This window comes from Symphalangus syndactylus, chromosome 3 (assembly GCF_028878055.3).
Source record: "Symphalangus syndactylus isolate Jambi chromosome 3, NHGRI_mSymSyn1-v2.1_pri, whole genome shotgun sequence".
Classification (NCBI taxonomy): Eukaryota; Metazoa; Chordata; class Mammalia; order Primates; family Hylobatidae; genus Symphalangus; species Symphalangus syndactylus.
This window is the reverse complement of record NC_072425.2, coordinates 45,597,705-45,625,688: the sequence shown is the minus strand read 5'-3', so window position 1 is coordinate 45,625,688 and position 27,984 is coordinate 45,597,705. Positions and strand designations below refer to the sequence as shown.

The following is a 27,984-nucleotide window of genomic DNA, read 5'->3' as shown; positions in this document are numbered from 1 at the left end:
GCAGATTTCCCCTCTGGTGTTCTTGTGGTAGTAAATTATCATGAGATCTGGTTGTTTAAAAGTGTATAGCACCTCCCCACCTCTCTCTTCCTTCTGCTCGGGCCATGTAAGAAGTACCTGCTTCCCCTTTGCCTTCTGCCATGATTGTAAGTTTCCTGAGGCCTCTCTGGCCATGCTTCCTGTACAGCCTGTGGAACTGTGAGTGAATGAAACTTTTTTTTTTTACACATTAGCCAGTCTCAGGTATTTCTTTATAGCAGTGCGAGAAACCTCCCCCATGCTCCAATCACCTCTCACCAGATTCCACCTCCAATATTGGGGATTGCATTTCAATATGAGATTTGGGCGGGGACACTATGTAGATATCCAAGCTATATCAGAAGACATGCTACCTGAACTCAAGCGATCCTCCTGCCTCAGCCTCCTGAGTAGGTGAGGTACAGGCGTGAACACTATGCCTGGCTAACTTTGTTTTTTGTAGAGGTAGGATCTCAAATTCCTGGCCTCAAGTGATCCCCCTGCCTTGGCCTCTCAAAGTGCTGGGATTATAGGTGTGAACCACCGTGCCTGGCTTAAAGCAATTTTCTGATGACTGATTATGCTTTCCAGATATCTTACTCTTGAGAAAGGTGGTACCCCACATTTGAAACACAAGCATTTTGGCTCACTAGAAGGATATATCCTCTATTGTAAATAAAAAGTTGGCCTCTTTATGCATGAGGCAAGCGTTGTTTCTATTTAGATTGGTCTGAATCTAGTCATCTCAAGTTGCTCATCTCCAGGTGAACTGAGAAAAATCCAGTGTTCTGATTTGAGAAGCCAAGAAGACCTTGGCTGATGGTAAATTTTTAGCAGGGAATCTGGTAGTGACCAGTTTGCTTAGCAGAGCTGATGGCATTCACATCACCATGTATAGAACTTGGACCAGCGAAGGCACAGCCAGCTGGGATTTGCTGTTATACATAGCAGCTTAGGGAGCCAGATTCTAGTGATCACTTATGTGTATTCTTTCATTCCTGGAACGAACTCCACTTGGTCATTGTGCTGAAAAGAGTTATCATAGCCAGCCAGACCCTGCTATTTCTAGAATGGTCTGTTTGCAAGGTTGGCCCTTGGCTGGTGTCTGAAAACTTGGCATTCGAATCATTCCCTAACTGATAAGGCTGATTGGGCTGATTGACAATGTGGTTTATCCAGTACACTAGCTTTCCTTCTGAGGAAGGGAATTCCTCTGAGAGTCTGGAATTTTGGTAGTTGCCAGGCAGAAGAGGCCCATGTAGCCAGCCACCAACAAAAAAACTTTGGGCGCTGAGTCTCTAACAGGCTTCCTGGGCAGAAACATTATTGCATTGATTGTTGCTGGAGAAAGGAACTTGCTTGCAGTGTCCCTTACAGAAGGGAGAGAATATAGGAAGACTGTGCATGAATTTCTCCATTCCACCCATGTCTTTTTCCTCTGGTGATTCTGTTGTGTCCTGATATGGTTTGGCTGTGTCCCTATCCAAATTTTATCTTGAATTGTAACTCCCACAATTCCTGAATGTCATGGGGGAACCCGGTGGGAGGTGATTGAATTATGGGGGCAGGTCTTTTCCTGCGCTGTTCTCATGATAGTGAATGAGTCTCATGAAATCTGATGGTTTTAAAAACAGGAGTTTCCCTGAACAAGCTCTCTTTGCCTGCTGCCATCCATGTAAGACGTGACTTGTTCCTCCTTGCCTTCTGCCATGATTGTGAGGCCTCCCCAGCCGTGCGGAACTGTAAGTTCATTAAACTTTTTCTTCCCAGTCTCAGGTATATCTTTATCAGCAGCATGAAAACAGACTAATATATGTCATTTCCCTGTAACGATCCTTAACTGTGAGGACAATTATATATTGAAACCTGAGTGATTCTAGAAAATCATTGAACATATGGTGGTCTTGGGGACTTCCAAAGCAGTCCTGATGTATTATTTTTAATGTGCTACTGGATTGTGTTTGCTAATATTTTGTTTTATCAATATTCTTAACTTCAATTCCCCTTTATCAAACTTTTTCTGAAAGCTTTTCCAACATTTACATTGTTCTAGATATCTTGACATATAGCAACTTCCGTACTCTTTTGAGGAATTCATGACAACCTGTTTTACAGGTGAGAAAACTGTTGCCCACAGAGGTAGAGTGACTCACACAAAGTTCTATAGCTACTGACTGAATAGCAGAGAGGGGAGCCAGGGCTGTCTGCCTCCCAGTTAGGGTGGCCATTCTGGTTTGCCCTGGATTGAGGGGTTTTCTCCAGACTGAGGGGTTTCCTGGGACATGGCACTTTGAGTACAAAAACTGAGATAGTCCTGGACAAATCAGGACTGTTGGTCACCCTACTTAAGTCTACAGCTTTAAAAAAAAAATACTTTATCCAAGGGGATGCTTCTATTTTCATAAAAGAAAGCTTGTCCCCATTAGGATTTGGGCATATTTAGACACAAATTGGAAGTGCTAGACACCTGGTCTTTCAAGAACAATTTCCAGATTCCTTTTTTGAGTGCCATACATTCTGCATCTCCCAACCCAGTATGCTTTGTGCTTGGCTCTTTGCTTTTCTCCACCAAGCCCTCCCCTCCCCCAGCTCTGCCCACCACATTTTTCAGCATTACTGGTTTTAATTTCCTTTACCATCCCCTTTGCAAAAACTTCTTTCCTGATTTAATTACTATTTCTCTTAATTCAATTTTATGCTCTTGATTGTCATTAAACTCCTAAAGTTGTTTCTCCAAAGAATTTAATGGCTAGGCCTTGTGCTTAGAGATTAATTGTTGTCATTTTGCTTTCAAGCACAGGTACTTTCTTACTTCTCTTCAATTATCTTTGGGAGAAAGGAAAGTGACCATCTTTCTTCCCAGGGCTGCTCTGAGAACAAACACTGCTGGGGGCTGCCTTTTGAGAGAGAGAGAAAGCCAGGCCTCTTAAATTTGTCTTCCACCTTCTACTGACTCTAATCTCAGCATCTGTGAATAGCCAGAGAACCTCAGGCTCCTCAGGTGGGCTCAGGCCATGAACGGATTGTAGCGGGGGGCTCTAAAAACAGCAGCCCAGGCTTGAGAGAGGGTGGCTTTCTGCCAGGAGGGATTTGCACAGTGAAGAGGGGAAACAAGAGCTGGCTCTAGCCTCAAGCATCCTGCCTGGCCAAGGTCCCCCAGAGGAACTAAGCTTGTGACTCAAAGGAAAAAGGAATACTTTTGGTTAGAATTTCCCTTCCCTGGAATGTCCCTCTTGGGGATGAACCTACTCCTGAGCATCTTTCTCATGTTCACAGTACAGTAGCTAAAAGGCTTTGACCTTTGAGTCTTTTCCTCGCAGCCCACAAACTCTTGATTTTCCCACCTCTATCACCCCTGGATCTCCTGTTTTCCTGTACAGATCCTTGACAAACAGTGATGAGAGGTGGAGGAACGATTTCAGGCTGGAGCTCTGGCAAGCTCGCTTTACAATCCAGTTGTGTAACCCTGCCCCTGTGTGGGTGAAGCACCCATGAGAGGTAGAAAGAACAGGCTCTGGGTGGGCCTCAGACCCTGCCTGGCACTTAATGAGCCATGTGATCTTGTGGCTCAGCTGCCTCTGAACCTCAGTTCCCTGGTCTGTGGATAATCAGATATAGAACCATATAAAATATAAAAGGGATGTGGGGCTGACTTTTATTTCATGTGATGGTTAAATGAAAGAATTGAAGTAAAGTATTCAGCATAGTGTCCTGGCACATAAGCCTTAAATAACAAATATTATCAACATTGAGTAGCATTTGGTCCTGCATCAGTCATAGAATCTTCAACTTTTAGGACTGAAAAGGAAACTGAAGTCCCTTAGGCCAACCTTCTCTCCCCACTCCCAATTTGATTATGAAATCCTCTATTCAGCCTTTAACTTTGTTAGGAGACCTTTTGTGATGGGGGAGCTCACAGCTCTTGGGGAATCCCTGCCTTCTTTGGGCCACTCTGTAAATGTCAAGGAAGAGCTCTGTGTACATGTGTGATGTATTTAAACTGCGTTCCAGTTGCAGGGAACAGGAAGCATTTCCCTATTCCCTACTCAGGCACAATAGTGTAGGCTGCTAGGGAACAAGATTGAACAATTGGAGAAGGATTTTGTAGCTAACTCAGTGACGTACTTGCAGGTGAGGGTTCCAGACTCCAGAGTCTCCCTTTACCCAGTTCTTGGGAGTCTAGTGCAGCTGAAGATGAGGTACTGTGGATGAAGAGGAACCCAGATAATCCAGGCACATTTTATAGACAAGGCCTCAACGACCCCAAAGGAACCTTTGAAATCACCCTTTTCCTGGGTTCATGATGACTTGTAAACGATACCATCCATCCCTGCTAATTCATACTTATTAAATACCAGAATAAAGAGATTAGAGCTCACAAGGGGCTTTCCCTCCATCACTCTGGGGCTGCTTGGCTGCATTTATGATGAGAAGGCTCTGGCGTGTTTAATAAAGTATCTGATATGTCTAATAAAATCCTCCCATGGCCCTGCTGATGTTACTATAATAGCTTCATGTCACATGCTCTTGTGCTATTGGGCCAGTACCAGAACATATTTTAAATTCTCATTATGTCTATTTGATTTTTATTTAAAGGAAATTATTTTCAAGGTTTAAAGGAGGTACCGAGGTACCTAGGTGTGAAGATCTAGAAATGTGCTGTAATATTTATCAAAATAGTAATGGAGTGATTTAAGGATAGTATAGGAATAAGCAACTGTGCATTCGTGGCTCATCTAGTTATAGATCTGTACTGTTCCCCTAAGAACTGCAATTTGTTAAATAATGGCTTCTGATTGTTATGCCACATCTATTTATAAAAAGCTGAGTTTATTCTCAGTGCGCAATAGATTTTTTTTTTTTTTTTTTGAGACAGAGTCTCCCTCTGTTGCCCAGGCTGGAGCACAGTGGTGCGATCTCGGTTCACTGCAACCTCCGCCTCCCTGATTCAAGCAATTCTCATGTGTCAGCTTCCTGAATAGCTGGGATTATAGGCGTGAGCCACTACGCCAGGCCTCAGTGCTTAATAGATTTTATCTTACTTTAATGATATATTTTATATAAGCTTCTGGAAGGTTAGAGCAGGATTGGACCTTAGAACTTAATTTGGCCAATTCCTTCCTGACAGTAATGACAAAATTGAGGCCCAGAGAGGGGAAGGAATTTGCCCAAGGTCATGCAGGTAGTAAAGGCAGAACTGGGATTCAAGCCTAGATTTTTACACTTCATGCTCTTGCTACCATAAGAAGCCCTTAAAATACCTATATGTACCTGGCTTTCATATACACACCTCCATGAGAGGGAGGCAACGTAAACATGCTTATGACAAGGGAATTGGCAGTGATAGCTGTTGTCACTGGCCGCCAGGACCCACATGGCCTATCTGGTTGCTTAGGTTGCTGTTCTCTTTCCTCTCTCCCTCTTCCTCTTGAGTCCAGGTGTAACTAAGGCATTATAAAAAACAGACAAACCTTGACATTGGAAGAGCTGACTTTCTTTTTTTATTATTTTTAATTTTTTAATTTTTTTTATTATACTTTAAGTTCTAGGGTACATGTGCACAACGTGCAGGTTTGTTACATATGTATACATGTGCCATGTTGGCGTGCTGCACCCATTAACTCGTCATTTACATTAGGTATATCTCCTAATGCTATCCTTCCCCCCACCCCCACCCCATGATAGGCCCCAGTGTGTGATGTTCCCCTTCCTGTGTCCAAGTGTTCTCATTGTTCAATTCCCACCTATGAGTGAGAACATGTGGTGTTTGGTTTTTTGTCCTTGCGATAGTTTGCTGAGAATGATGGTTTCTAGCTTCATCCATGTCCCAACACAGGACATGAATTCATCCTTTTTTATGGCTGCATAGTATTCCATGGTGTATATGTGCCACATTTTCTTAATCCAGTCTATCATTGCTGGACATTTGTGTTGGTTCAAAGTCTTTGCTATTGTGAACAGTGCCACAATAAACATACGTGTGCATGTGTCTTTATAGGAGCATGATTTATAATCCTTTGGGTATATACCCAGTAATGGGATGGCTGGGTCGAATGGTATTTCTAGTTCTGGATCCTTGAGGAATTGCCACACTGTCTTCCACAATGGTTGAACTAGTTTACAGTCCCACCAACAGTGTAAAAGTGTTCCTATTTCTCCACATCCTCTCCAGCACCTGTTGTTTCCTGACTTTTTAATGATCACCATTCTAACTGGTGTGAGATAGTATCTCATTGTGGTTTTGATTTGCATTTCTTTGATGGCCAGTGATGATGAGCATTTTTTCACGTGTCTGTTGGCTGCATAAATGTCTTCTTTTGAGAAGTGTCTGTTCATATCCTTTGCCCACTTTTTGATGGGGTTGTTTTTTTCTTGTAAATTTGTTTGAGTTCTTGTAGATTCTGGATATTAGCCCTTTGTCAGATAAGTAGATAGCAAAAATTTTCTCCCATTCTGTAGGTTGCCTGTTCACTCTGATGATAGTTTCTTTTGCTGTGCAGAAGCTGGAAGAGCTGACTTTCAATCCAGCTGTCCCTTCACCTTTCTGGCCTTCATTATAAAATGAGCTGACTTCCTCTTATCCCAATGCTAACTTTAGCACCTCTCCTGTGAGATGCAAATGGTATTGGTTCAAAAGTCACCCCAGTGTAGTGAGAGAAGCTTCTCTAGACTTTCTGGGTAGGAAAGGGGGAGGGTATGAATGTTAATGTTTCCTTGTCCTCTCTACCTCTGAGATCCTGTTTATTTTAAATTAATTTCATGGATGAATCAATTTGCTTTCTCACATGTGCTGTTCTGGTCTCATACCACATTGTTGAGGAAATGCAACCCCTTTTCCTTGACTTCCCCTTATAAGCACACAAAGCATCTACACACATGTAGCTGCCATTATAGAAGACTTGAGGAAAGAGAAGTTGCATCACTGTGTTGCTTGTTGCTTCTTCTTTTTAGAGAACCTTTCTGCAGGGCTCATCCCAGAAATTCCCCATTCTTCACTTCAAAACACAGAATCACTAAGCTCATCAATTCTCTATCATTTAGAAACTATATTTTGGCCCAACAGAGACCTATAAAATATGCCTTAAATGAGGTCTAAGGTTTTTCTCTCAGGTAAAAGCAATCTTGAAGTAGGCATTTGACCTGTCCATTTTGGGCTGCTATGATAGAATACCACAGACTTGTAACGTATAAACAATGGAAATGTATTCCTCATAGTTTTGGAGGTGTTGAAGTCCAATATTCAGGCACTAAGAGGTTCAGTTTCATTGTCTGGTAAGACTGCATCCACCATAAGGGCAGGACGCTGCATGCTCACATGGCAGAAGAGATGAAGAGCAAGCTAGCCAAATCCCGCTATGTGAAGGCTTTTTTAAAATGACCTTAATTCCACTAACAAAGAAGAAGCCCTCATAACCTGACCACCTCTAAAAAACCACACTAAATATATTACATTGGCAATGCCTGAATTTGAGGTGAGGGGACACATCCAAACCACAGAAGCATTCTAGGGCTGATGTGGTAATGCTACCATCTCATTAATGTCCTTATCTCCTCTTGTGTTTCTGTTTTGGTGTACTTAGCACAAGCTCACTGTCCTCATATTTCGGGTAGAGGAAGAAGGAAGGTCAACAAGAGAACTGCCAACAGAGTCAGCCACTTTTTTAGGGAGCATTTCCAATGCTATGCAATAGTTTCTTCATTCCATTAGCCTGAAGGTAGTCACATGACCGCTCTTATCTAGAAGAGAGGATAAGAAATCTAATTTTTCAGTGGGGACACATTTCTGCTCACCAAAAAGTCAGGGCCCTAAAGAATAAATTTTGGATAGGCCAACAGCAGTGTTTGCTGCAACCCCCAATTCAGCTCTGGATGTATGTTTGCATAGCCAGGGATGCATTTTTTAATTAAAACTAAGAGGCCATGCCATTGCTGAAGGGTGGGGACCTGGAGCAGAAGAAATGTCTCTGTCCTTCATCTGCTGTCTTCACTAACAGTCTCTGAAAGTAGAAGGGGCAGTAAAGAAATTTACTTTCCCACTGTTGTGAAATCTACCACCCTCCTTAGAAGGCAGAAGCGGTTACAGTTGCTTTTTATTTTCCAAGGATTGTTGTGAGAATCAGAAGACAGATATGAGAAATCATGTTGTGAACTATAAAATGCTATTAAATGACAGAAATGATCATTTGTCATTATTATGAGTGTTGTCATGTCTCCCAAAGCTGCCTGCTCAGTTGAAGAAAAGTGTTTTCTGATAGAGAGCAAGAGTGAGAACCAAAGAGAAAAGGAGAGAGCAAGAGGGAGAGAGGAGGGGGAAGAAGAGAGATAGAGAAAGAAAAAGAGAAAGAGAGAAAGACAGAGAAAGGAAATAGACTGATAAGAAAGGGTGGGAGGAGAGAGAGAGGGAGAGATAGAGAAAGGAAATAGAGTGAGAAGGGGAGGAGAGAGAAGGGGAAGGGAGACAGGGAAGAAGGAAGGGAGGGAGAGAGAGACGGACAGAGAGAAGAGGGGAAAAGAAAGAGAAGAGAGAGGAGAAAAGACAGAAAGGAAGAGCGTGGAGTTCTTTTTTCTATCAAAAGCAGAACAGAAATATATTGACATAATTGAAACCCATGACTGACCACAAGCATACATACAACTCTGGTAGACAGCTTCAAGGTACTTGGGTTTCTCTGACCATTTAAAAGTATCTTCCTCATTTCCAAAGCGGTCTGTGCATACTGAAGACTGTGAGAAACATATGAAAAGGCACAGGGGAGTTTTTTTTAAACTGCTTTACTGATGTATAGCTGACATACAATAAACTGCACATATTTAAAGAGTATAACTTGATACATTTTAATGAAAGTATACACTGCAAAACCATCATTATAATCAACGTATCTATCATCCCCAACAGTTTCCCTGGGCTCATTTGAAAGCCCCTGCCCCCGGGCAACCACTGGTCTGCTTTCTCCCACTCTAGGTTAGTTTGCATTTTCTGGAATTTTATACAAATGGAATATCAAATTCCATATATAATGTATGTAATCTTTTTTTTGGCCTGGCTTTTTTCATATAGCAGTATAATAATTAATGATATAGACCCAGCAGAGTTTGAAATATTCAATATTCAATTTATTAATTGAATTAATTCAGATATTAATTCAGGTATTGAGATTAGTTAATATTGTCATATTTGCTTCAGCTTTCCTCCTTGTTTTTTTGAGTAATGTGATCTATACGAAGAGAAAATGTTTTTAAAAAATACATCTTAATGCATCGTAATTACACAAATTACATTATAATTAAGGAAACCCCTGTGTAACCACCACTCAGGCCAGGAAAGGGAGCTTTGCAAGCACCCATAATCTCCCAATGTCCCCTCCCCAGGTCATCACCAGCCTTCCTTTTGTGAGAATCATTTTCTTGCTTTTCTTTTTGATTTTATGACGTATGTATGCATCCCAGTATGACAGAGTGGACTTAGCTGTTTGTGAATTTTATATGAATGAAATCACACTGTATGTCTTCTGTGTGACTTGCATTTTTTGCTCTGTTGGTGAGATTCACCTCTGTTGTACCATGTAGCTATGTTTTGTCCATTTTAATAGCTATAGAGTATTCCCTTGTATAAATATACTGCAGTGTGGCATAGCCCACTCTGGAGAGAGAGCTTTTAAATGTGATCAATACAGTTTGGCTTTTCATTAACACTTGTAGCCATCAGACAGTCCTTACAGGATAGAAACAACCAAAACATCTACCCTTCGCCTGGATGCCAGTACCCCTGCCCCACCCTACTGTGTGTCCACAAAAAGTTAATACTATAAATATTTACAGATGTCAGTCATAAATGTTTATAGGAATATCTTCTGCCCTGGTATAGTCTTCCTTTTGAAGAAGCAAGCACACAGTTGATTTTTTTCAAAAATCAAAACTTTTTTTTTTTGAGGCAGAGTCTCACTCTGTCGCCCAGGCTGGAGTGCAGTGGCGCGATCTCCGCTCACTGCAAGCCCCGCCTCCTGGGTTCACGCCATTCCCCAGCCTCCTGGGTAGCTGGGACCACAGGCGCCCACCACCACGCCTGGCTAATTTTTTTTACTTTAGTAGAGACGGGGTTTCACCATGTAAGCCAGGATGGAAACTTTTTTTTTTTTTTACATCATGTTGATCCGAACACAGCTAGTTAAATTCTCTGTGGGAAAGACGAAAAAGAGGAAGAGGTTGGACATTCCCTTTCAAGAGGCTGCTCTTCCACTTCCACTGTTTTTCTCAGGCCCTCAATCCAGAGGTTCCTAGACGCCATTATTCACATTCTTCTTTAAAAGATGCTCTCACAGCATAAGAAGTCAAAACCTAGCTCTATGTTTCTTCATATAGAAAAAGCATCATAATAAAAGTATTTTAAGTCAGTGCTTGCTGTCTGAGTGTTATTTTTCAAAAGGGTTCAGTGTATTATTCAAATGTCAAGAATAATGATTTTGACCTTGGCCTGTCGGGCAGGTGGACCACACTGGCTCTCCCCAGCCCTTTCTTAAGAATCTCTGTGAATTCTATAACACCTTCAGTATCTGCTGGCATTGTGGTTTACAGGCACCTTCTCACATGGTGAATAATTGGATCGCCATTCAGTGAAGTAGAGAAATAATTTTAATCCCAGCTGTACAGATGAGATAATCGGAGTATAAAGAATGTGGGCTTTTCAAGGTCACACATCAAGAAAGTCACGAAGCCCGTTTCCATTTCTCGGTCTCGGTAAATATGAAGCCCACATTTCCCTGTTGCTTTCTCTCCCTAAAGGGGAGGTCCAGCCATCGATTTTTTGTTTACATTGGGGTACACTGGTACTACTCTTTGGGCATCTGGGGGCAAGTGAAAGCACCATTAAGAGAGAAGAGCCTTTTGAATCTCAGAGGAGTCAATAAGAAAATGGGCTTTTCAGGAGGTGGGAAGAAGAGGCGGAGTTGGGGAAGTAGGCTCTCTTTCTGTGAGCAGGGATATATATTTGTTCTTCAATCAGCGTGCACACTGGGTCCCATTACTCTCTGCCTTCCATGCTTTCACAGCTCTTTTCCTTCATATTCCAATTCTGTGGTATTTGTTTTTTTCATTCTTTTGACATTCAGTAGTCATCATTCTATTACAAAGGAGGACTTTCTCTCTCTTCCACTTATTTATGTTTTCATTTATTAATTTATGTGACTAGAGTCTCATGGAACTTGATTTATTCCATGGGTTTCGATGATCACTTGGAAACCCCTTTATGCTGGCTCCTGTGACTTTCTGGCATGTTCCCATGATTCTTTGAGCATATTCTTACTTTGGGCTACAAAAACGAGTGCTGAGCTCATTGTGTACTTTCACTGCCTCAGCCTCAAATTCATAGTATTTTAGAAAAGGTAGTTGAAGGTTTGAAGACTTGAGCCATAGTAGAAGTCAGAGGGGAACATAATTTTCTTGTAAAGATATGACTCTTCTTGGCCTTCAAATGAAGGGATTAAGAGGACAATGCCCACCTTGATTATATGTGCCTGCAGTTCAGCCCAAGGATAAACAAATCTGTTTGTCTTAAATTTCTTATGATAGTTTTATGGAAGATAATTGTAAACTTAGCTTCAGATGATACCAGATGGGGAATGGAAGATCATGTTCGTAGGATGGGGTCATGCATGGAATGAACTGACTTCATTTCTAATAGTGACTCCTGCCCATGGAAAGGGTCTATGGAGTGGACTGCCTTCATTTCTAAGAGTGACCCCTGCCCACAGAAGGGGTCTATGGAATGGACTGCCTTCATTTCTAAGAGTGACCCCTGCCCACAGAAGGGGTCTATGGAATGGACTGCCTTCATTTCTAAGAGTGACCCCTGCCCACAGAAGGGGTCTATGGAATGGACTGCCTTCATTTCTAAGAGTGACCCCTGCCCATGAAAAGGGTCTGTGGAATGGACTGTCTTCATTTCTAAGAGTGACCCCTGCCCATGGAAGGGGTCTATGGAATGGACTGTCTTCATTTCTAAGAGTGACCCCTGCCCGTGGAAGGGGTCTATGGAATGGAATGCCTTCATTTCTAACAGTGACCCCTGCCCATGGAAAGGGGTCTATGGAATGAGTTGCCTTCATTTCTAACAGTGACCCCTGTCCATGGAAAGGGGTCTATGGAATGAGTTGCCTTCATTTCTAACAGTGACCCCCGTCCATGGAAAGGGGTCTATGGAATGGGCTGCCTTCATTTCTAACAGTGTCCACTGCCCCAAGAGAAACTTATCCTTCCAAGGAACCTGCAGAGTAGGGTAGCTCTGAGTGGGGTGGCAGAGCAGGAAGCCACAGCGATCTCAAGAATTTAGGGTCTAGAGGCTTGTGTCACCCTACTGTGGGCAGGATGACCTCAGTGTGTTTTCCTGTACTCACAGGAGCAGCCACAACCTACTCAAAGACCTGACAGTTTTCATCATGGCTCCTTTTCTTTTCTATTAAAAGTGGTTTTAATTAGGAAAGATTTCAAGCTTACAGAAAATTAAGAAGAATAATGTCATATGGACAAATATACCCACCACCAGATTGAAGAAATGTTAACAGTTGCCTTAGATCCTTTTGGAAAGAAAGTAAAACTACAGATAAAGGTGAAGCTGAAATGCATCTCCATTCCCCTCTCTCTCTTTCCAGAAGTAATTCTCAAGTTAGAAAGCAACTTCTCTGTCTCAATTATTTCTGTGTTTTTACAAGAGTAAACAAAAATATATGGTATTGTATTGTGTCTTAAAGAAATTTCATGAGCAGTATTATACTGCTTTTATCCTTTTTCAATTTGCTTTTTTTCTACCTAACCCTGAGATTTAACTACATTAATATTAACCATATTAATAATACAGATATAGTTCATTCATTTTTCCTGCTATATACTATTTTATTGTATAATATTACTACAATGATATGATATGATATTACTCTTACTAGTTCTAAAAGCTGTATATATTCTCTTGGATTTTCTTTGAAGATAACATTGTTTAGAAATAATGAGTTTTGTTTTTCACTTTCTATCCCTAAACTTCTTATTTCTATTTCTAGTATAATGTTGAATAGGAGTTGAATTCAGGGTTATTTTCTTATTCTTGATTTTTAAAGAGATCATAAAGTTTGCATTTTTAGATATGATACTTGTGGTAGGTTTTTTGGTAGATATCTTCTTATCAGGTTAAGAAGGTTACCTGCTATTACCAGTTTGCCAATTATATTGCAAAAACTATTTACCAATATCCATTCGTGACTGACTTCATTAAGTTTCTTTTTCTGCATCTATTGATTGACTATGTAATTTTTTCCCTTTAATTTCCTAGTTACATCAATAGATTCCTAGTGTTAAAGCATCCCATTTTTTACAGAAAAGAAAAGATAGAGGATTATCCTGTCTCTTTTCCTTAATCATTGTGTATTTCTTTCTATACGCTGCTTAATTATGTCCATTTTCTGGCTGGTTTTTTTTTCTATGTATCTATTTTTAAATTCTTGTGTTTGTGTATGTTTTTGAGGTGGGAAGTTTGTGTATTTTCTCCTCACATCATCCTTGGCTGGTTGTGTTATCTACACTATATTAGCTTTACAAAACAAGTTAAAGAATTTCCTTTTTATTTCTTGCATGGAAGAATTTATATATAACTAGAATTATCTGTTTTATGAAAGTTTAGAGGATCCACCTGTAAAAACCATCTGGGGCCTATAATTTCTCTGTGAGAAAAATTTAAAACTATTAATTCAAGTTCTTCTTCAGGTATAACACTAATAGGGTCTTCTATTTCTTCTCAAATTAGTATTGGCAAATGTGTTAGTCTAAATTAGGGGTCGATAAACTATGATCTGTGAACCAAATGGCAGCCACTGTTTGTTTTTGTAAGTAAAGTTTTATTGGAACCGAGCCATGTTCATTCATGCTCATATGGTGTAGGACTGCTTTCCTGCTACAGTGCCAGAGTTGAGAGTTGAGCAGTTGTGGCAGAGGCAGTATGATCTGAAAAACTTAAGACATTTACTATCTGATCCTTTATAAAAAAAAGTTTGTTGGCCGGGCACGGTGGCTCACACCTGTCATCCCAGCACTTTGGGAGGCTGAGGTGGGTGGATCACAAGGTCAGGAGTTCAAGACCAGCCTGACCAACATGGTGGAACCCAGTCAGTACTAAAAATACAAAAATTAGCATGGGCATGGTTGCAGGCACCTGTAATCTCAACTACTTGGGAGGCTGAGGCAGGAGAATCACTTGAACCTGGGAGGCAGAGGTTGCAGTGAGCCGAGATCATGCCACTGTACTCCAGCCTGGGCAACAGAGCAAGACTCCACCCCCACCCCCGCCAAAAAAAAAAGTTTGTCAATCCCAAACCTGAATTATAGATATTGGCTGTAATGAAGACAACCCCCAGGGCAGTTCTTTAACACAATGGATGATGATGGCAGGGCTGCATTATCTTGTGGCTAGCCTGCCTACCTAGGACATGAGTGATTTTGCTTTCATGGTGGTGAAACTACAGTATCAAGTTAAAAACATTCTCAGTGATGCAGTGAATCATTTGGCAAATTGACATTTCTGGTAAATTGACTTTGGACAATCTAATTTTCAACAAACTCTTCTGTGAGGATACATATTTTTGTACTTGGCTTGCTTCCTTTGGAAAAACCAAGTGGTGCTTTGAGTAGAATAGCGCACCAGTTTTAGCTAAGAGGCAGCTAATTTTACTCAAAGATGTGTATTTATTTGGTAGATTTTTTTTTTTTTTTACCCTGAGGTTAGGTGGGGAAGGATTTGTCTTCATTTTCCTCCTTCCATCCACAGTTTGCAAACCCCCTTGGAGTGCTCCCTCTACTCTTAAGAGGAAGAAAACTTGGGCCCTGGAAAGCAGGCAGAAGGGTTAAGAACCAAGGGAGCTGGAGAGAGGGAGAGAGAGAAGGGAGCCCACAGAGGAGATACTCACTTAAGGTTGCCAAAGTGAGATGAAATGTAGACCACTATTAAGAGTCAAGGCGATGGAGAGTGGAGGGTGGGAGGAGGATGAGGATCAGAAAACTGTGCTTATTACCTGGGTGATGAAGTAATTTGTGCACAAACCCCCATGACACGCAATTTACCTATATGCCAAACTCACACATATACCCCAAACCTAAAATAACAATTTTAAAAAAGAGAATGCTTTGCCTGTTGTATTAGTCTGTTCTTGTACTGCTATAAAGAAATACCTGCTGGGCGCGGTGGCTCATGCCTGTAATCCCAGCACAATGGGAGGCTGAGGTGGGCGGATCACGAGGTCAGGAGGTCAAGACCATCCTGGCTGATACGGTGAAACCCCGTCTCTACTAAAAATACAAAAAATTAGCCGGGCGTGGTGGCAGGTGCCTGTAGTCCCAGCTACTCGGGAGGCTGAGGCAGGAGAATGGTGTGAACCCAGGAGGCAGAGCTTGCAGTGAGCCGAGATTGCACCACTGCACTCCAGATTGGGATACAGAGCCAGACTGTCTCGAAAAACAAACAAACAAAACAAAACAAACAAACAAAAAAAGAAATACCTGAGACTGGGTAATTTATAAGAAAAAAGGTTTAATGGGCTCATGGTTCCGCAGGCTGTACAGGAAGCATGGCAGCATCTGCTTCTGGGGGGGCCTCGGGGAGCTTTTACTCATGGAGGAAGGCAAAGTGGGATTAAGCATCTTACATGGCAGGAGCAGGACTGAGAGAGAGAGGAGGCAGGTGCTACACACTTTCAAACAACCAGATCTTGAGAGAACTCTATCACGAGAACAGCACCATGGGCATGGTGCTAAATAACCATTCATGTAGGATCCACCTCCATGATCCAGTCACCTCCCACCAGGCCCCACCTCCAACACTGGGGATTATAATGTGACATGAGATTTGGGTGGTGACACAGATCCCAAACCATATCGCCTGTCCTCTGGACTCTGTGTGTGTCTCTGTGTGTGTGCTTGTGTGTCTGTTTGTGTCTCTGTATGTGTCTGTGTGTATATGCTTGCTTGTCTAATTACTTAAATGAGTCTAGTAATGTCTATAACCTCTTGCCTTTCTTAATGTCATGGGCATACTAATAGTTATAGGTCTAACTCCTCCATTTTACAGAGGAGGGGCGTACCAACAGAGTTATAGGTCTAACTCCTTCTTTTACAGGAGGGGCAAAGCAACAGGAGTATAGGTCTAACTCCTTGTTAGGAGTTAAGCGTATAACTCTATTCGTATGCTCCTCACGTTAAGAAACGCAAACTGAGGCCCACATAGGGACCTGGGAGTGCCCAAGGTCACCTGTTTCTAAGTCACAGAGCTGAGATTTCCCACATTTACTTGATTCAGAGACTTTCCAGAGGCCCTCACCCCCTCCTCCTGCCTGGATGCACATTTGAGCAGCCACCTTGCCTCCCTGCAGTTGGTGAAAACCACAGGGTGGGCCTGCAGGGGAGACAAGGCCCCATCGGCTTTGGGGCTCACCCAAACAGATGGCCCCGTGTGGGGAGAATGACACGGCAGAAAGGCACTTCACGCCCAAGGCCCCACCAACGCACCTGCTTTTGGTTTCAGTCTTTCTCTCTCTCAGCAGAATCAAAGTTTCCAGGGGAATCCCTCTTGCCTTCAGTGGATGGCCCCTTGAGGCAAGGAGATTGAGTCACTCACCGCAGCACTGGGATGGTGGCCACAGGGCTGGTTGGCTGGGCCGTCTGGAAGGCAGTTTCCCTCTTCACGTCTGTCTAGAGGTGGTATCGTGCTCTGTGTGTCTCCTCGTGCCACCCACCCTCCCCATTCTCCTCCTAGTTTGATTGTTCTAAGCCACAGCTGTGACCATGCCATTCCCCCAGAGCCCACAGAGTGGCATCCAAACTTCCTAGCAGGGTATTCAGGGAACTTTTCCAGCCCACTGTGGCCACCCTGTGTGTCTTACACAATGGGGATGCCTTTGTTGTTTCCAGAGAACACCAGTCACTTTTGTATCTCTGTGCTTTTGCATAAGCTGTTTCTCTTGTATAAATTTTTCTCCCCAATCTGGACTGCTTGGAACACTCTCTCCTCATTCTTTTCTTTAAAAAAGTATTCATTTTAAAAAATTGTGGTAAAATTAACATAACATCAAATTTAACATTTGAATCATTTTTTGAGTGTTCAGTTCAGTGGCGTTAAGTACATTCACATCGTTGTGCAACCTTCACCACTATCCATCCACAGAACTTATCTTTCAAAACTACAGCTCCGTACCCACTAAGCAATAACTCCCCAGTCCTCCATCCCTCCCCACCCCATGGCAACTACCATTCTACTTTCTGTCTCTACGAATTTGACTACCTTAAGTTGTATGAGTGGAATCTTACAGTATTTATCTTTTTGTGACTTTTTCACTTAGCAAGTCTTAGAAGTTCATCCATGCTGTTGCATGTCAGAACTCCCTTCTTTTTTTAAAGCTTAATAGCATTCCATTGTATGTAAATACCACATTTTGTTTATCTATCCATCCATTGATGGACACTCTGGTTGATTCCATCTCTGTTGTCTATTGTGACTTAATCTGTGGCCTAACATATGGTCTATCCTGGAGAATGTCCCATGTGTGCATAAGAAGAATGTGTATTCTGTTGTTGAGTGGTCTGTGTATGTCTGTTAGATCTAGTTGTTTCTGGGGTTGTTCAAGCCCTTTAGTTCCTTACCTGTTTTCTGTCTGGTTGTTCTATCCATTACTGAGGTGGGATATTGAAGTTTCTGACTGTTATTGTATTATTTCTCCCTTCCATTGTGTCCATTTTGGCTCATGTATTTCAACAGTCTATTATTAGGTTTGTAAATGTTCCTCTTCATTCTTATAGACTCTCTTTGAATGCTGCCTCCTTTGATGCCCCCATCCTTGCCTCCTCCAGCCCTAGTCACTCTCCTCTGTGCTTTCACTGTAACTTGTACACACCTCTGTGTACCACACTCTGCTTTAGTGAATAATTTACTGGTTGTCTTTCCAGTGAGTCTCAGAGGACACAGAATTTTGTCTTATGTATGCTTGCACCTCTAGAATCTGGCACAGTTTTTGGCTCACAGTAAGTGTCCAGTGAACATTTGTTGAATAGACCTTTGTTATGGAATGTAACTGTGTTACTCATGTTCTTCCTGGCGTAAAAATAATTATAGTTGGAAATCCTCAGCATATCCTTGCCATAGGATAAGGTAAAAGTGCTTATGGCCTCCAAGGTGCTTGTTCTTCTCCCTCATTTGATCCTTGTCACAACCCTATGAGGAGGTTGGGCAGGGGCTTACAGCTTCATTTTACAGATAAGAAAATTAAGGCTCAGAGAGGCAAGGTATCTTGCTAAAGATGAAGATGGTAAGAGGCAGAGCTGGGACTTGAACCGAGGCTAGTCTGGCTCCTGACCAGGACTCTTTTCTCTGTACCCACTGCCCTTGTAAGCTCTGTTTGTGACTACCCTGGCTGAGATCATGATCTCTGTACATGGGTAAGGTTGAAACTGGGACAAGTGGGAGCTGAGGTCTTTGCACTCTTTTCTTTTGCAGAATTTCACGTTTGCCTTTGGAGGTGCTATAAGGAGTTCCAAGTGAATATGTGAGAAACACATCACTCTATCCATTGTAGGATGACGAACACTGAGTAACTTGCTCAATATGGCACAGGTAGGAGTTGGGGCTCCAGTTTGAGCTTCCTGGCCCTGAGCATAATGTACTCATCATTTGGTCTGACGTATCCTGGGCTGTCTTGGGATACTTCTGCCCAAGAAGGAGCTTTCCTTATTTTGAATTAAAATCTGCCTGTCGTGTCCACCCTGCCCCCTCCTACCTCTGTCCTCTGGAGCCCCACAGGGTGAATCTGCCCTCTCCACTCCTTAACAACCCTCCAGGGATGTGGTGATATTGACAGCATTCCCCTGAGTTTCTTCTCAGGCTGAATGACCCCAGTGCCTTCAAGCTTCTCAGCTGCTTTTCCAGGGACTTGAAGTCCAGGACCCTCCCTATTGGGCCACCTCTTCCAGATGTACTCCCCTTTGTCCATCAGCTGAGGCTGAGTGACAGGGAGGCACACACCTCACAGGGTGTTGCTGGGCTGGCAGGCAGAAAGACTGGAGAGGGCTCTGATTGTGGCTTCTTTGAATAGATGCGCAATTGGCTGTCAGGAGGAGAGTGGAGGGGCAGGAGGAGGAGGAGGAGGAGGAGGAGGAGGAGGAGGAGGAGGAGTCAGCAGTGAGATGGAACAGAAATTGAGGGGCAGGGTTACCATGGGCCTGCTTCTCTGGGAGGCTCCAGTTCAGATCAGCCCACCTGGCCCTGTGCTGGTTACAGAGTGAGCCACTTGTAGGGAGAGTGTTGGACATTTGCAGACCGTTCCCCTTATGTGTTTGGACATGGTGTTTTGCAGAGTCCATATTCTGACCCTCTAGACTTTGGTTACCTGGAATTCTGTTTATAGCCCTTTTACCTTCTGCTCCAAGGGTCTTCTAGAAATGGCCAGCTTTGCCAGGCCCTTGGTGGGTTTTGACAGAGCAAGGGTAAAACAAGAACAAGGAATGGCTAGCGAGGCTCCAGTAGGGCTTTTGGGTTTATTTTCACGTAAGCTGATGATAGTAATTGCACTACCTTATAGGATTTTTGAAAGTAAAAAGGTGATGCATAAGTGCTTTGTGTAATGTGGCTCTGCAAAGGGCAGCTGCCCTTGGCCAGGTGCAGAGGCTCATGCCTGTAATCCCAGCACTTTGGGAGGCCAAGCCAGGCAGACCACTTAAGATCAGAAGTTCGAGACCAACCTGGCCAACATGGTGAAAACCTGTGTCTATATTGTAAAAATACAAAAAAAAAAAAAAAATTAACTGGGTGTGGTGGTGCACGCCTGTAATCCCAGCTACTTGGGGGAGGCTGAGGCATGAGAATAGCTTGAACCAGGGAGGTGGAGGTTGCACTGAGATTGTGCCATTGCCTTCCAGCCTGGGTGATGGAACGAGACTCTGTCTCAAAAAAAAAAAAAAAAAAAAAAAGACAGCTGCCCTTATTTTTCATCCTGCTAGGGGCACCTGGTGGTTCCTAGAGATGTTTTCCTCATGGGACTTTGGGCTTCTGAGTGAGGTGTGTCACTCTATGCTTTGAAAGCATTTTGTGGGATAAGAACTGGATCAGACAGCGGGACTGGATTTCAGCCCTGCTCTAAGTTGCTGTGTGACCTTGGGCAAGCACTTTCCTCTCTCAGTGCCTCCATTTTCTCTCCTGTGCAATGAGGAGTGTGGGTGAGAAGATCTTTGGGGTCCTTCGGCCCCTGAAGCTGGGGGATCTGGGCCATGGCAGGGTGTTACTTTCTGACGCTTTGACTCTTTCTGTGGGGAAGAGCATCTCCCACAACTTCGCCTGGTGCCAAGTTGGTCTGCTGCTTTTCTAGACAGGCCTCACTAGCCAGCGCCTGCTGGAAGAGGGTCTGGAACTGGGAGTTCCGAGGCCAAGACTGCCTGTTCCCCTTTGCCTGAGGACAGGAGCTGGCATGGCTGCCTCCATGCTACATGCCCTGATGACACCCCCAGGAAAGGGACGCTGACTGGATTGCTCTCGGGTTCTCTCCCTGCCTTTCCCAGGCAGCCTAAGCCCTGCCCTCAAGTCATGGGGAGAGTTCAGCATGTCCTTCTATGGCACGTGGCAAGACGGCAGTAAAACCCAAGCCCTCCTGGAAGGCAGATGATCCTTACCAACTAGCCAGGCCTGACTCAAAGCCTTGCCTGCCAACCCTCAAACCAGCTGTCCTCTGAGTTACTACATAGAAATCATTCTGTGAAGAATGGCTCAGGCAGTGGGAAGGGTCCCCTTACCAGTCCAAGCAGTGAGCATGTCCCTGGCTCTGGGGCCAAGGAGAGGAATGCAATATCAGCCTGGCACCAAAATGGCCTGAAAGAACAGCTGACTCTCAGTGGGGAAAGCTGAGACGAGGTCCCAAGTTGAAGGCTGGCCGTCAGCCTCAGGACAGGGATTGCTGATGGTCTGACCCAGCACCAGGGAGAGAGCTGGCTCAGACTTCTGAGGCCTAGCCCCTAATCCCACCCTTCACCAGACTGTGTGTGACCTTCACTCAGCTCCTGTCCCTTCCCTGAGCCTTAGCTTCCCCATCTGGGCTGAATGTGATGGTGTTTAGGGAACAAATTTTATGGCGTCATTACTTAAAATGTGGGGGCTCTATTCCTTCAGCCTTTAATGGAAGTGTTACTGTGAGGGGTACATGTATTTCATGTAACTATCTGCTGAATTCCATGTCTTCCTTCTTCACCACAGTGCCCCTTCCTCACCGAATCCTAAGCTGAGCTAGTACCTACGCCCTCGTTTTCTAGAAGGAAAATTACCTTCATTCTGGATTTTAGGAAATGATATGCTGGACTTTTCAGGCTATAGTTGAAAGAGGTTTAGATTAACCAAGGAGATCTTGTTTCTTGTTTCAGTTCTACCAGTGGAGTCTTGAGCTCTTGTCCCTCCTTGACTCAGTTTCCCTCAGAAGTATGAGCTGATTGAGCCAGGTGATCTTGAAACTTCCTTCCAGTTTTGATTCAGGGTTTCTAGTTTTCCCTCGGAAATTTAACTCCGCCCCCCGCCCCGCCCCCAGCCTATGTCTCACAAATGGGTTAAACGGGAACAACTGAGAAGTGAAACAACTTTGCTATAGACCAGCTCGGAAAGGTAATGAAATTCTCAACTTCTGATATGGAAAACTGTTAGAAAAATGCAGCTCCTGCTCCCCTTGTGAAAAATAAAGGAAAAATGGTGTTTAATGTCATCTGTCACCCACAGTGGTGAATTTTACAAGTGGCCATAAGCACATTCCCCTCCCCCAACACACAGCAGGGGAGGAGGAGGTGTTGGGTAAGCAGGAGCTTTTGGAAAATGCGTGTCCCCAAATGAAAGCCAGAAATCGGGGCCAGGCCTTGCTGGGGTTACCTTCTCTGTGCAGCCACGGTGCAGCCATGATTTATTTCCCACAGGTCTCGGGACTGTAAGAGGGGATTCCAGAAGCTTCATGTGAGCAGTGAGGACCCAGTATCTTGGGGCTGCCTGCCAGTAAGGCGACCTCGCTAAGTGCCTGTCGACACCGTCTGCTGATTGGGAGCTGGCCACGGCCGCCCAGGCCCTCGTGGCCTCCGGGTCATGTGAGAGACTTGGCAGGAGCCGGTGCTCACTGAATCCGGTATTCGGGTAGAATCTGTGCCACGGAGCTGTCAGCGTGACGGTGTCAGCAGGTTCACCTGCCTATGCCAGAGGAAGGGCCACACGCCAGGCAGCCTTCTGGGCCATCCTGTCACCGTGCTCTGCAGCTGACAGAGACACCCACAGTCGCATCACTCAGCCGTGCTGCTGACAGCCCGGATGTGCCTTTGAACAGCCTGCATTTAGGGTGCTGCGGGAGGAACCCTGCATTCCTGCTGCTGATGAGCTGGGCTCTGCACAGTGAGCAGGAAAGAAGGAGGAAGAGCTTTCTGGATGTCAAATCTCACGGGAAGATCCACAGAAAATTTGAGGAGCACAAAGTAAACCAGTCAGCCTAGACTAGATCAAAGATTCCTGTGTGCCTGACTGCAGACCTGTGGTGACTGAAGAATGCTATCATTCCACAGCAAAAATGGAAAAACACAGCCAGGAGACTCAATCTCATAAGCCTAATGTCACTTGAGGAAATGTTCTTTATTTTTAGATAAAGAATATTTTTGCAACTTTTTAATGTTGATTCTTTCTCCCTAGAAAACAATGGTGAAGTTAGATGGTAGTTGGTTTTTGAAATGTACCCACTTGACAACCCTATGTACATTCTGTGTAACTGAAAAAATTTTTTTACTGATTCATAAATTCCAAAAATCTAGGAACCATTGGACTGTCAGAGGACTCATGGAGAGTGACAGGAGAAAGGGCAGAAGGGCAAGGTTAGATGGTGGAAGGCCTTGCTCTAGAAGCTCCCTGATAGCAGGGAACCACACTATGGTAGTCCTGGATTTTAGCACATGGGTTGGTAAACATTTTCTACAAAGGGCCTGGTAGTAAATATTTGAGACTTTTGGACTGCACTGCCTTTGTCACAACTATTTATGCGCTCTTGGCATGAAAACCTCCATAGACAATGATATGTAAATAAATATGTAAATGAACAAGTGTAACTGGATTCCAATTAAACATTATTTATGTATTTATTTATTTTTGAGGCAGGGTCTCACACTGTCACCCAGGCAGGAGTGCAGTGCTGCCATCACGGCTCATTGCAGCCTCAGCCTCCTGGGCTCAAGTGCTCCTCCTGACTCATTTTCTAATTTTTTTATTTTTAGAGATGAGGTCTCACTATATTGCCCAGGCTGGTCTTGAACTCCTGGGCTCAAGTGATCCTCCCACCTCAGCCTCCTGAAATGCTGGGGTTACAGGCATGAGCCACCAGGCCTGGCAATAAAACTTTATTTCTAAAAACAGGTGGTGGGCCTGATTGGGCCTAGGGGTTGTTGTTGGCTGACACCAGTCTAGTGCAACATCTAGCATCTAGTAGGTGTTCAGTAAGTATTTGTTGAATTGATATGAATTGTTTCTAGCAGGCAAAGAGGAGACATTGGAGGCGTGTGAGATAGGATTTTAGAAAGATTGCTGTGGTAGACTGTGTAAGATGGATGGGGGAGGCATGAAACAGAGCCAAGGTGCTGGGTAAGGAGTTGTTACAATAGTCCAGGCCTGGGTGGTGAGGGCTCAGCCTGGAGCAGGGCAGGAGAGAAGGAGTGAAGGTGGGGAAGGGGCTGAGCCTATGTGATAGGGATGCATTTAAAGGAAGAAGGAGGAGCCACACGTGGCTGGAATTGAAGCCCCATTCCTCAGGCTTTGTTTTCCATGCCCCAAACCATGCTTGAGAACTCAGATCCCTATTCTGTGTTAAAAAGACAGGCTCTTCCAAACCAGAATTCTGGCTTTCAAGACTGTTTTTGCCATGGATTTCAATAACTCACAAGTTGATTCTTTGCTTCCTATTTACATTTCAGCTGTGCCAGCTTTGCACAGAGGCAAGTCCTGAATGTGTTAGCCTCCTGATTTTGTTTTAGTAGGACAAGGACTGTGTGTTTAAAAAAATATGAGAATGAAAGTGTACTTCATACTTATAAAAATATTTTCCTGGCTGGGCGCGGTGGCTCATGCCTGTAATCCCAGCACTTTGGGAGGCCATGGCAGGCAGATCACAAGGTCAGGAGTTCGAGACCAGCCTGGCCAATATGGTGAAACCCCATCTCTACTAAAAACAAAAAACAAAAATTAGCTGGGTGTGTGGTGGGCACCTGTAGTCCCAGCTACTCTGGAGGCTGAGGCAGGAGAATTGCTTGAACCCAGGAGGCAGAGGTTGCAGTGAGCCGAGATCGCACCACTGCACTCCAGCCTGGGTGACAGTACGAGACTCCATCTCAAAAAATAAAATAAAAAATAAAAAATTTCCTGCCATATTTAGTTCTAATAAGAGGCATGAAGGCTTAGAAAGGCTGCTGCTCTTGGCAAAGGCATGATGAGTTGGTGTTGGACATCTGTAGTGATGGGAGGATGTTCAATTGGGATGTCCAGTAGCATCAGAATTGCCACCCAAGTTCACGTGAGCAATGAGTCTGGCAGGGGAACCTCTGGAGTGAGCTTGGAGAGAGAGGAACTCTCTAACAGTGAGAAGGGCCAGAAAAGCTGGTGTTTAATCTTTGAGAAATGCCAGTGCTTATGGGCAGAATACAGAAGTCAAGGCAGTGGAGCAGCCACAGAAATGGGCAGTGCATCAAGATTGGGTCATGTAACTGATACCAAGGAAAGAGACATTCTCCAGGGGAGGGACTTGATTAGAATCATCAAGCCCTATAGTTTCTTTATTTGGTTCACTAATTCTAATTCCTTCAGCAAATGTTTAGCACTTCCTTCTCTGAGTCTGGCCATATTTCAGGAGATAGAGATATAAAATCAAACACAGGCCGGGCACAGTGGCTAACACCTATAATCCTAGCACTTTGAGAGGCTGAGGCAGGTGGATCACCTGAGGTCGGGAGTTCGAGACCAGCCTGGCCAACATGGTGAAATCTCGTCTCCACTAAAAATACAAAAATTAGCTGGGCGTGTTGGTGCATGCCTATAATCCCAGCTACTTGGGAGGCTGAGGCAGGGGAATTGCTTGAACCCGGGAGATGGAGATTGCAGTGAGCCAAAATCATCACACCACTGTACTCCAGTCTGGGTGACAGAGCGAGACTCCATCTCAAAAAAAAGAAAAGGTTGGGCGTGGTGGCTCACGCCTGTAATCCCAGCACTTTGGGAGGCTGAGGCAGGCGAATCATGAGGTTAGGAGTTCAAGATCAGCCTGGCCAATATGGTGAAACCCCATCTCTACTAAAAATACAAAAATCAGCTGGGCATGGTGCTGCATGCCTGTAGTCCCAGCTACTTGGGAAGCTGAGGCAGAAGAATTGCTTGAACCCGGAAGACGGAGGTTGCAGTGAGCTGTGATTGCGCCACTGCACTCCAGGCTGGGCCACAGAGCGAGACTCAATCTCAAAACAAAACAAAACAAAACAAAACACAAAAACACAGCCTCTGCCTTAGAAGCACTTAATCAAGTGAGAAAAAGCAATGCAAATACAGCTGCAGTTCATTGTAAGGCCTCTCACAATGGTCTGATTACAGTGTGGCCCTTCCCTCTCCTGTCATCAGGAGGAAGCTGGAGGGACATGCAGTTCTGTGCACCACAAAGTTGTTCAGAGACGTTTTGGAGGTACCAAGTTTCCCATCATCAAGGTTGTTCAAGGGTTGCTAGATGACCATGTGATGGAAATATTAAAAGGGATATAAGCCTCAGTTATGACCTTTCTTCCAATCCTGAGACTGAACCACAAATATTCTGCTTCCACTTCTTTTTCTCTAGGTAGACTCTGACAGCCATGATCATGAATTCTGCTTGAAGGGTGTGGTCCTAGGAGTGGAAGAATATTGGGAATAGTCCCGTGCAGTGGGAAGGACACTGAGGGCACAGATGGAGTCTTGTGTTCTAGTTGCAGCTCTACTGTTGACCTGTGGTGAGACCGTGGACAAATCTTTCCCCTCTCTGAGCCTTAATGTTTCCCTCTGCACTGTGGGAGTAAGACTGAGTGTTCTCTGTGGTCTACTCCAGTGCTTCTCATTGCTGCTTCTGGGGAAAGACCATTTTTGGGGTTATATCTTTATTGTGATATAATTCACATACCATACAATTCACCCATTTAAAATGTACAATTAAATGGTTTTTAGTATATTCACAGAATTGTACAACCATCACCATGCTCAATTATAGAACATTTTCATCATCCCAAAAGAAACCCTTCAACATCAACACCTTTTTCCATCAACACCTTCACCATCCCCAAAAGAAACCCTTTTCCATCAACACCTAATCCCCTTGTCTCCCCGCTGGTCCTAGGATACTTTCTGTCTCTGTAGATTTCCTATTCTGGACCTTTCATATAAATGGAATAATACAGTATGCATTTTCGGTAATTGTCTTCTTTCATTTGGAACACTCCCAAGGTTAATCCATGTTGTAGCATGTATTGATACTTCACTCCCTCCTATTACTGAATGCTGAGTAATATTTTATTGTATAGATATAACACATTTCATTTATCCATTTGTCAGTTGATGGACAGTAGTTTGTTTCTACATTTTGGCTATTATGAGTGAAACTGCTATAAGCATTGGTGTGTCAGTCTTTTATGTGGAGGTATGTTTTCAATTCTCTCGGTAATATACCTAGGAGTGCAATTGCTGGATGATTAATTACTTCTCTGATCTTACATCCTGCCCCACCCCCTCCACACTCCCTGTGCTCTAGTCACAGGGGGTGCCACCTACTTGTACTTCCAATTCTTCAGCCCATGCTTTCAGAACTCTGCAATTTTGCCCACACTACTTTTTCCCCTGAGATGTTTTTCCCTTCCATCATTTGGGGTGCAAGTCTTTTGTGTTACTAAAAGCCCAGCTTAGATGTCATTTCCTCTGCAAAACCTTCCTCCAGTGCTTCCTCTTGTGAAAGCCATATAATCCCATGTGCCTCTTTCACAACACTAGGCATTTTCTACCTTGGATTGCAGTTATTTTCTACTCAGGTCTTATTGCCTCTTCTAGACTATAACCTTCTTAGCTCTATCTGCTTTTTAGATTTACTTTTTTTTTTGAGATGGAGTTTCACTCTTGTCACCTAGGCCAGAGTGCAGTGGCACGATCTTGGCTCACTGCAACCTCCACCTCCTGGGTTCAAGCGATTCTCTTGCCTCAGCCTCCAGAGTAGCTGGGATTACAGGCGCCTGCAACAACACCTGGCTAATTTTTTGTATTTTTAGTAGAGACGGGGTTTCACCATGTTGGCCAGGCTGGTCTCGAACTCCTGACCTCAGGGGATCCGCCCGCCTCAGCCTCCCAAAGTGCTGGGATTACAGACATGAGCCACCGCACCTGGCTCTAGATTTACTTTTATATTCCAAGTGCTTTGCACATAGCAGACCCTGTATAAACGTTTGAATAGTGAGCATTTTGTGTGCTTTGTTATTGAATTATTTTAAGACAGTAGGTACCTCTACGCTATGATGGCTCTCAGGGTTGTGACAGCCGTGCACATCTTCTCAGAATGAAAGCACATTTTCTGGGCAGCATTTGAGGATAAGCTGAGCTGCCTTCTCTTCCTTTAGCCCATTTCCCTGGTCTCTAGCCTGACATGAGCATCTCAGCCTTTTCCTCATGCTTCTAGCTAAAATCTAACAAATTACTCTGAAAAACAAGGTTATGTGTTATGGATCCTGACTTCTTTGAGCATTGCTTATGACTGAAATTTATAAACAGACAGCCGTCTTCCCCGATGACCTACCAAATCATATTCTCCTAGAATATGAGCTCAATGAGATGTTTAGCAGCTCAATTAGATGTTTAAAGCATCAGATAGTGCCATGGACTAGGTGACTTCCTGCCCTATGCAAGGT

At 43.9% G+C, this 27,984-nt stretch overlaps 1 long non-coding RNA gene across 1 annotated transcript in view; it reads left to right on the top strand.

Annotated features, from left to right (window-relative positions):
• Window positions 1-215: 215 nt before the first annotated feature.
• LOC129479112 (uncharacterized) overlaps window positions 216-27,984 on the top strand; it is a 45,840-nt gene continuing 18,071 nt past the window's right edge. Inside the window, exon 1 of the long non-coding RNA XR_008656562.2 lies at window positions 216-1,760. This is a non-coding gene — a long non-coding RNA (uncharacterized lncRNA). The remainder of the gene's footprint in view (window positions 1,761-27,984) is intronic.